Genomic DNA, 10,282 nt, shown 5'->3' with positions numbered 1-10,282 from the left:
TACTCTATGTCTTTTTATTGGAGGATTTAGTACATTTACATTCTTTGCTTTTGTTGATTAGTAAAAAACTATTCCCACAACTTTGTTGTTTCTTGGTTGTTTTATTGGTCTTCTCTTCCTTGTTTCCTTCCCTCCTGTCTTCCTTTTATTGAAGATAATTGTCTCTGGTGGTATGCCTTAATTTCTTGCTTGTTATTTTTTTGTGTGTGTATCCATTGTATCTTTTCATGAGACTTGCAAATACTCTCATATAACCCATTATTGTAAACTGGTGACAATTTTACACTGCTTGCATGAACAAAGTAGCAAAAAGAAAACTAATAAAAATTCTATACTTTAACTTCCTTCCCACACTTTTTAACTTTTTGTAGTTTCTATTCTGTCTATACCTTGCAAAGTTGTTATAGTTATTATTTTTTATAGGTTCATCTTTTCATTTTTCTACTTAACAGTAGTTTACACCATTATAATTACAGTATCATAATATTCTGTGTTTTTCTATGTACTTACTATAACCAGCAAGTTTTGTACCTACAGACAAAGTTTCTTGTATCTTATTAACATCCTTTTCTTTCTGATCAAAGAACTCCCTTTAGCATTTATTGTAGGTTCGATCTGGTGTTGATGAAATTCCTCAGCTTATGTTTTTCTGGGAAAGTCTTTCTTTCTCTTTTTATATTTGAAGGATATTTTTACCAAATGTACTATTCTAGGGTACTTTTTTTCTTCTGCACTTAAAATATGTCATGCCACTCTCCTTCCCTTTAAGCTTTCCACTGACTGCTGTCAGATGTATTGGGGCTCTATTGTATATTATTTCTTTTTGCTATATTCCTGCTTTTAGGATTTTGAAGGAGTCTGATTGTTAAATGTCTTGAGATAATCTTGTTTAGGTTAAATCTGCTTGGTGTTCTATAACCTTCTTGTACTTGGATGTTGATATCTTCTCTAGGTTTGGCAACTTCTCTGTTAGTACTCTTAGCAATAAAATTTCTACCACTTTTTCTCTACCTCCTCTTTAATGCCAATAACTTAGATTTGACCCTTTGAGGCTATTTTCTAGATCTTGTAGGCATACTTTACAATGTTTTTCTTTTGTTGTTGTTGTTGAAAGTATATATATATATACTTTCTATATATATATATAGAGTTAGGCAGCTGAACTCAGTTTAGATGATCCCAATTTCATTGGCAACATCCAAAGCATCATAATCAGGAGCCAATTGAACATATGCCTTTTTCTCTCCATCAGGCTGAATCAGGGTGTTGACCTTGGCCACATCAATGTTATAGAGCTTCTTCACAGCCTGTTTAATCTGGTGCTTGTTGGCTTTAACATCCACAATGAACACAAACGTGTTGTTCTCTTCTATCTTCTTCATGGCAGACTCAGTGGTCAGCGGAAACTTGATGATAGCATAGTGGTCAAGCTTGTTTCTCCTGGGGGCGCTCTTCTGAGGATATTTGGGTTGCCTCCGGAGTCGCAGTGTCTTGGGCCGCCGGAAGGTGGGTGACGTGCGGATCTTCTTTTTTTGTGTGTGGCTGTGGACACCTTTCAACACTGCCTTCTTGGCCTTTAAAGCCTTTGCTTTGGCTTTGGCTCTAGGAGGGGCAGGAGCTTCCTTCTTTGCTTTCGGCGCCGTCTTGTGAAAAGGGCTACTTTATGATTTTTTATTCTTTTTTTGTTTATCTACTCTGATTACATATTTTCAAATAGCCTGTCTTGAAGTTGACTAATCCTTTCTTCTGCTTGATCAATTCTGCTGTTAAGAGACTCTGATACATTATTTAGTATGTCAATTACATTTTTTTAACTCCAGAATTTCTGCTTGATTATTTTTAATGATTTCAATCTTTGTTTTAGATTTACCTGAAATAATTCTGAAATTATTCTCTGTGTTTTCTTGAATTTCTTTGAATTTCTTCTATACAGCTATTTTGAATTCTCTTTCTGAAAGGTTGCATACCTCTGTTTCTCCAGGATTGGTGTCTGGTACCTTACATTCTCTTTGGTGCAGTCATGTGTGTCTGGATGAAGTGATGCTTGTGGATATTTGTCTTTATTTGTGCATTGAAGAATTAGGTACCATGTCCTTCACGGGAAGGCTTTCCAGGTATTCAAAAGAAGATAAGTATTGTGATCTAAACCATATCTGCATTAGGGGTCACCCCCAACCCAGTAACACTTTGGTTCTTGAAGATTTATAAAAGTGTTGACTTGGTGGTGTGAACCCCGAAAATCTGAAACTGGTCTCAGTTAATTTAGAAAGTTTATTTCGCCAAGGTTGAGGATGCACGCCCATGACACAGCCTCAGGAGGTTCCGACAACATGTGCCCAAGGTGGTCAGGGCATAGTTTAGTTTTATACACTTTAGGGAGACATGAGACATCAATCAACATATGTAAGATGAACATGGGTTTGGTCTGGAAAGGGGGGATGACTAGAAGCAAAGACAGGGCCACTCAAAGCAGGAAGGTGGCTGCCAGGTCATAGGTAAATAAGAGACAAATGGTTGCGTTTCTTTGGGATTCTGATTAGCCTCTCCAAAGGAGGCAATCAGATATGCATTTATCTCAGTGAGCAGAGGGGTGACTTCGAACAAAATGGAAGGCAGGTTGGCCCTAAGTAGTTCATAGCTTGGCTTAACTTTTCCCTTTAGCTTAGTGATTTGGGGGCCTCAAGATTTATTTTCCTTTCACAATGGTCTTGGATAAGATCTAGAAGAATTCTCTGGATTACCAGGCAGAGACTCTTGTTTCCTTTCTTTACTTTCTCCCAAAGAACAGAGTCTGCCTCTCTATCCTGAGCCACCTAGAGCTGGGGAAGGGATCACATAAGCATCCCTGTGACCACAACCATTGGGATTGTACTGGGTTAGACCTGAAGTCAGTAGAGCACTGGGTCTTATCCAAGGCCTAATCTAACCACTACCTGGCTACCACCTACGTTTGCTCCAAGCCCTAAGGCTGTACTATCAGCTGGTGTTGAAGACAGCCAGTCTTGTGTCCTTCTGTTCAGGGTAGCATGTTCCCTTAGGCACTGGACTGGTCTAACTATGCTGGCTGGGAGCCACGGATTAGAGTAAAAAACTATAGGAATCTACCTCATTCTATATTTCAATGCAGTGATCTGTCACTCAAACCACAAGACAAACTCCTTCCCACTCTTCGCTCTTCTTTGCACAGGCAGAAGAACCTTACCTCCTGGCTAGCACTGTCACAGGCTCACAGGGATCCCTGCCAAGCTACCACTAGTGTTCACTTCAGACCCAAGGGCTCTTTAGTCAGCAGGTGATTAAATCCTGCCAGGACTAGGTCCTTCCCTTCAAAGCAGCAAATTCTATTCTGACTCAGGGCATGTCTAGATATGTCATCCGGGATCTAGGGCATGAAAAGGGGGCCTCACAACCCTGCCCAGTGCCCTATCCTACTGTGGCTCAGCTGGTATCCAAAATGCAAGACAAAGTCCTCTTTTGTTTGTCCCATTCTTTTGTTATCAAAACACCAGGGGTTTGGTCTAAGTCCTGCTACTCACCACACAAAAAGCCAATCACTGATGTGATGAGTATTGCCAAGGAAGAAGGCTTTATTCAGGTGCTGCAGTCAAGGAGATGGGAGGTCAGTCTCAAATCTATCTCTCTGACCAACTAAAACTAGGAGTTTATATAGCAGGAAAAAAAATGTAACAATGTATAAGTAAACGGGAACTAGTGAGGGGCAAGGAAGCAATCATGATGATTGAGAGATTTGGCATCACATTGCCAAATGTGGTGCCTGTGGTGATCTGGTGAGTTTCAGATCTTTAATACTTTTTTTAAAGACCTTAAGTTCATTTCCTGAGGAAAAAACTAAGATAAAACAAATTTAAGTTTCAAGCATTAAGACCAGAAGGGTCAGTTTCCATTTATTAAGAAGAAAAAAAAAAAACCTATTGGGACTATTGGGTCGGTTTCACTCTCCTCAAGAGAAAGAAAAGGGTGTCTTTAGAAGTTGAGCTGTGCTGGTTGGTGATCACGGAGAGGTGGCAAAAGTACTCCCTTAGTCACCCCAGCTGGTGTCTTAGTAGGTCACATGGCCCTGAAGTCACTGTCTCCAAGCTTAGCACAGTACTGGGACTCATCTATAAGTTGTGTTGTGTCCTAGACTGCTTTTCAAGTTTATTTAAGGCTTCTGGGCACATTAGCCCACTATGGCAAGGCTTGCCAAAGCAAGTGTAGACTGCTGAGATGGGCAATTCCCTTCTGGTTAGGGCTGATCTAAATTCTCCCGCCATGGGTGGGTATCTGCTGAGTTCAGCCCCGTTTTGCTTCCTGCCGTGACAGGGCAACACTGAGTTCAATTGCAAAGTCTCCCAGTCGCTGCACTTTCTCTTCCCCAAACACAGAGATTCTCTGTGCCGTGCCTTTGCTGTCAAGGGATTGGGGAATAGTGGTGTAATTCAAGTCTGTCTTTTCCACCCTCTTCAGAGCCTCTTTCAGTGATATGAAGTCAAAACGAGTTACTGTGAGTACTCACCTGGTTTTGGGTTCCTATGATGGTATTTCCTTTGTGTTGATAGTTGTTAAATTTGGTGTTCCTGTTGGGGGAACAATCAGTGGAAACTTCTATTTGGCCATCTTGATCTGCCCCTCAAAAAAGCTTTATTTTTAAATAGGGAAATGAGTAAACATTACCAGAAGTTGTTTTAAATATTGTGCTAAAACTTTTGTTCTGGTTTGCAAATAAAAATATTTGCAAAAAATTTATTTTCTTATTTCAAATAGAAATTCTCATATCTCCCTCTGGAAGTTGGTGGTGGCTGGAAATGAAGAAATTCACTGGGCAGGTTGAAAATTCTAAAATATACAGAAAACCAAGTATTCTCAAGGTGATGTTTATGTTGTGTGATCATAATTAAAATGAGCTTTAGTTTAAAAATAGCTAAAAATAAGTAAATAGCTGAATCTGCTTTCAGAAAGTTTTTAAGTAAATTTGAAATATGTTATACATGAACATTCCTTTATACTTTATATTCTGCCTCCAAATTTAGCAATATGTTTTCATTTTCATTTTTTTATTTTTTCACCTCATCAAACCCTGTGTATTTAATATATTAGGTACATTATGCCAATTTGAATCATCTGGGGAATAAAGTATATTAAGTAATTAGCCAAAAACTCTTATATTCATATATTATATGAAAAATTAAATGCAATCTCTTCTTTCACCAATCAGAATTCTGGACCAATAATAATTTTTTAAAATACAGTATAATACATTTTTACCTTGTATTCATTATTAGTCTTCCACACAATAAAACAAAGATTTATGAGGGGAAATTTTTTCTTTTTCTTTATTTCTTTATTTAAGGACCTAAGACAATGCCTGGTACATATTAGCTCCTAAAATATGTACTTACTAATGTAAAAACAAATATATTCAATGTTAGTCTTTAAATTTTTTTCTGTATAAATCTAGACTATAAATATTACAAAGAGAAATGAACACATATGTCTATACAAAAACATGTATACTATCACTCATAGTAGCATTACAAATAATAGCAAAAAAGTGAGAATAACTCAAATTATCACCTTTTGAATACATAAATGAAATGTTGTATTTCCACACAATGGAATACTATTCATTTTTTTTTTTTGAGATAGAATCTTGCTCTGTCACCCAGGCTGGAGTGTAGTGGCATGATCTTGGCTCACTGCAAGCTCCGCCTCCCAGGTTCACACCATTCTCCTGCCTCTCCTCCCAAGTAGCTGGGACTACAGGCTCCCACCACCACGCCTGGCTAATCTTTTGTATTTTTGGTAGAAACAGGGTTTCACCGTGTTAGCCAGGATGGTCTCAATCTCTTGACCTTGTGATCAGCCTACCTCAGCCTCCCAAAGTGCTGGGATTATGAATGAGCTGCTAATGTATGCTAGTACTTGGGTAAATATGAAAAACATCATTTTAAGTGAAAGAAGCTAGATACAAAACAAATTGTATGATTCTGTTTATATAGAAAGTCTAGAAAAGAAAAATTTATAGAGACAGAATGTACATCAGTGGTTTCCAAGGGCAGTGGTAGAGTGTGGTGTTTACATGAAAATGGGAATGAGAATATTTCAGGCTGATGAAAATATTTTTAAAACTGGACTAAATCATTACTAAAATCATTTATTATATACTTAGAATAAAGAGGTTTATGATATGTAAACTATTCCACAGTAAAGCTAGTTTAAAAAGCATAATATATAAGTATATATATTCACACACATATATATGCTTGTGAATATATATACATATATACATAAATGTGTGTATGTATACACATCTATATGCATGTGTGTGTATGTGTGTGTATATATATATATACATTTGTATTCTGTTTTGACACATACACACAAATAAACATATGTACACGAATGTACAACTTATTTCCCTAAATTGAATCAAGAAACTTATTAGTGGTTACATTTGGAACAAAATATTTGAAGGTATGAGACATTTTTCTCTCATCATGTTTAGCTTTTTAAACAAGTTGAATTCTCAAAACTTATAAATGTATTATTTTTATTTAACAACGTCAAAAACATTTTAACTAAAACATATAAAAATTGAAGTCTCACTTGCCATCTGATTTCCAAAACTTGACCTGTTCTGTACGTATCTTTAAATTAAAATTTGTCTGCCTCATACAGTGACCTTATGTATACACTTGCTAGACATAGAACATTGAACACCATTGGCTGAGCATCTTTTGATGATTATGATTCTGTCAGAGATAATGCTGTTTTTCATTGAACTCATTGTACTTAATATATTATTTAAAATTATCAGCTGATAACCAATTTATATATCTTTATCCAAAATGTGAAGTACTTTCCAGGTCATTTCATTATGTTTATCTAAATGCTCCTCCATTTCTATTATGCACCAGAATAAGCTGGGGAGCTTATTAAAACTGCATCTTCCCAGATCACATCCAAAATAGTTCTGTGTTGTAGTTTTAGATTGTATTCTGGAAACTGATTTAAAAAAAAAGAATACCAAGTGATTCTGATGCAGGTGGCCCTCAAACTGTGCTTTGCCAAACATTCGTCTTGACTAAGTCAATCGTAATGGATCTCATATCTAATTGGGGGGATCTCAAAAAAGTCCATTTATTTGGAACTAGGTATTTCCCAACACATTTGTGGTCTATTAGGGGAAAATACTACACTGTGATGTTTGTATCCTCAAACACAGGTAAGCATTTAGCTAAATAGCAAAATCTATGCTATTACAGCCCGGATGACACCTCCTACTGTCATTGTTGATACACAGTGGCAGAGTGACTTCCAAACAGCAAATGTCCTTTCAATAATAGATGAAGACCCTACACTTAAAAGTTCTCACTTGAGAAATTCCAAGTATAGATTTACAGGATTTATGTAAGTTATATAACACATATCAGCCTGAGACATAGACCAAATGGAATGTAGAACAGGAGAACCAGTAGAATAACACAAGAAGAGACATTCCTCTCTTAACCATTTTTCCAAATTCCCTTATTGCAAACACTTAGCATTATTACCAAAATTACATCATTATATCACTAGTATGTTACCATATATCTTATTAATCTGAATTGTTCAATTAAATCTGAACATTTAATCTGAACCTCTACTACAATTTGAGTCATTAACTGATCCTTTTATTGTCATGTTAAAATTCAAATTAAAGAAGTCCTTTGAGTTTATTAAAAAGTGATACAGGCAGCCATACAATGCAAAATATACCTTTTACAGGAACAGATAAAATATAAACATTAAACACACAAACAATAATGTTTTCTTAAGCCGGGCACGGTGGCTCACACCTGTAATCCCAGAACTTTGGAAGGCTGAGGCAGGCAGATCATGAGGTCAAGAGATCAAGACCATCCTGACCAACATGGTGAAACCCTGTCTCTACTAAAAATACAAAAATTAGCTGGGCATGGTGGCACATGCCTGTGGTCCCAGCTGCTTGGGAGGCTGAGGTAGGAGAATCGCTTGAACCCAGGAAGGGGAGGTTGCAGTGAGTTGAGATTGCACCACTCTGCACTCCAGCCTGGGCGACACATCGGGACTCTGTCTCAAAAAAAAAAAAAAAAAAAAAAGAGAATGTTTTCTTAAGGAGCAAGGAGGGAAACGTGAGTGTGATATGCCAAAAAAGTAATGTATGTGCATGTGTGCGTATGCATATATATATATATACACATGTGTGCATATATATGTGTATAAATATATAGACAGATAGATAGGAATACAAGTACATGTACAGACCAATGGTAATAAAGTACGACATGAAGACTGTCTTTAATTCAACCACCTGTACCTAAGATAAGGAGAAGAAATAAAGAACGGAGGAAAGGAGAAAAGGACCAGGATACACTCTGTCAATAGTAAGATTCTGAGACTTGATTTAAGAGATTTGGTAGGAAATAATATTAGATAACTCTGCCTCAGTCCGGTTTATTCTTTGGGAAATTTGACACAGATCACCCATTTTAACAGCTCCCCCAAAGCAAAGGCAGAATATTCCTTTGATTCCTTGATACATGAGTGAGTACCTGACATAGTTGTGACACAGAGATAACTATCACATTATTACTCTTCATTGATGAATTACAGAACTTGCTGTAAGTCACTGAGAAAACAATCTGATTTATCTAGTTTGTCTCACTTTAAATCCTAAAACAAAAACTTATTATAGGAAGTCCTTTTTTATATAGTACAAAGCAAAGTACTTCAGGTCATTATTTTCCAAGGTATTTTCCTAAAGACCACCTAGGTCAAAGAACTCAGATTTGCTTCTTAAGTTTCTATAATCTTGTATCGAAAACAAAATCAACTTAATCAGAATTTTAGGATTGATGTTATTAATTTCGTATTTTTAACAAATACCCTAAGGGATTCTGGTGAATACCTGAGAACGACCCTCTCGATGATGAAGATGACAATACGATTCTGCTGTGCAAGTCTAATTCAGTTTCATGTACTGATTTGTATTTATCGTTGTAGCAGGCTGAATAGTGATCACACAAAGATATCTGTGTCTTAATTCCAGGGACCTGTATCTGTTATCTTATAAGGAAAAAGCATCTTCACAGATGCGATTAAATTAAGGATCTTGAGATGGAGTGATTACAGTGGGTTATTCAGGTGGGTCTTAAATGTTATTGCAAATGTCCTTATAAGAGAGTGGCAGGAGGAGAGGTCATATAGACAGACAGGAGAAGTGATATGCAGATGGAGTAGAGAGAGATTTAGAGATGTTACTCTTGAGATGGGAGTGATGGAGCCACAAGCCTAGAAATTCCAGTAACCTCCAAATGCTGGAATAGGCCAGGAAGTGATTCTCCCCTACAAGCAAACCATGACCCAGCTGACACCTTGATTTTGTTCCAGTGGAACTAATTTCAGACTTCTGGCCTCCAGGACTGTAAAGGAACAGAAGTGTATTATTTTAAGTCAGTAAGTTTTTGGTAATTTGTTAGAGCAACCCCAAGAAACTGGTAAAGTCCTCATGGAACAATGAACCAATTAAGCAATAGGTAAATTGACTTAATTCTATTTCCTCTACTGAATTGAAGGAGAAATTACCGGATTTGTCAGGTTTTCTTTGCAAGCTTGGGCAGTAATCAGAGTGAGGGCAGCCATAATAGAAAACCAGTAGAATTTTTATTGCACTTTCAAAAATGGCCAGTGAAAGTCAACAAACATATTCATGGGACAATTATCCCCTTAATGTATCTATGAGTTATATTTCTTGCTACATCCAAGATGATATACGGAAGAACAAATTGTTGTAACAAGAAAGGAAAGAGAGATGCATATAGCAAGTACCACAATTAGTGGGGAAAGACCACAAAACAGACAGGTATGAAGAAACAGAGTGATGCAAGAGGGCCAAATGTGTAAGAGGTTGAGGGATGCATTTATAAACTGAATCCCAAGCATGTAGTAAAAAGCCTAGCACAAAGAAGACAATTAATAAATGTTGAATTAATGAATAAAACATCTTTAAGATTCCAGTCTAAAGTATGCATGGCAAAGTGTTAAACTAAGTCCAATATGTAGGCAAGGAGAAATCAGAATATGGATAATGGTATTTACTGTAACTGAGTCATGGGCTATAGCATGCCCTAATCATTGTTGTGATATATGAATTGTGGTCAAGATTCACTGTGAACTCTATTTAAAATATTATAAATATCCTCCAGTGGTATCTTATAGGGACAGTTTAACCAATGGTAGTGCTTATTTTTGTGCCAGGATA

General features: G+C 36.8%; 1 pseudogene; it reads right to left on the bottom strand.

Annotated features, from left to right (window-relative positions):
- Positions 1–1,139: 1,139 nt before the first annotated feature.
- On the bottom strand, positions 1,140–9,663 carry LOC105507537 (annotated as a pseudogene).
- Between the last annotated feature and the right edge of the window lie 619 nt (positions 9,664–10,282).

Source organism: Colobus angolensis, unplaced genomic scaffold, assembly GCF_000951035.1.
Source record: "Colobus angolensis palliatus isolate OR3802 unplaced genomic scaffold, Cang.pa_1.0 Scaffold15, whole genome shotgun sequence".
Lineage (NCBI taxonomy): Eukaryota > Metazoa > Chordata > Mammalia > Primates > Cercopithecidae > Colobus > Colobus angolensis.
This window is presented reverse-complemented; position numbering and strand designations above follow the sequence as displayed.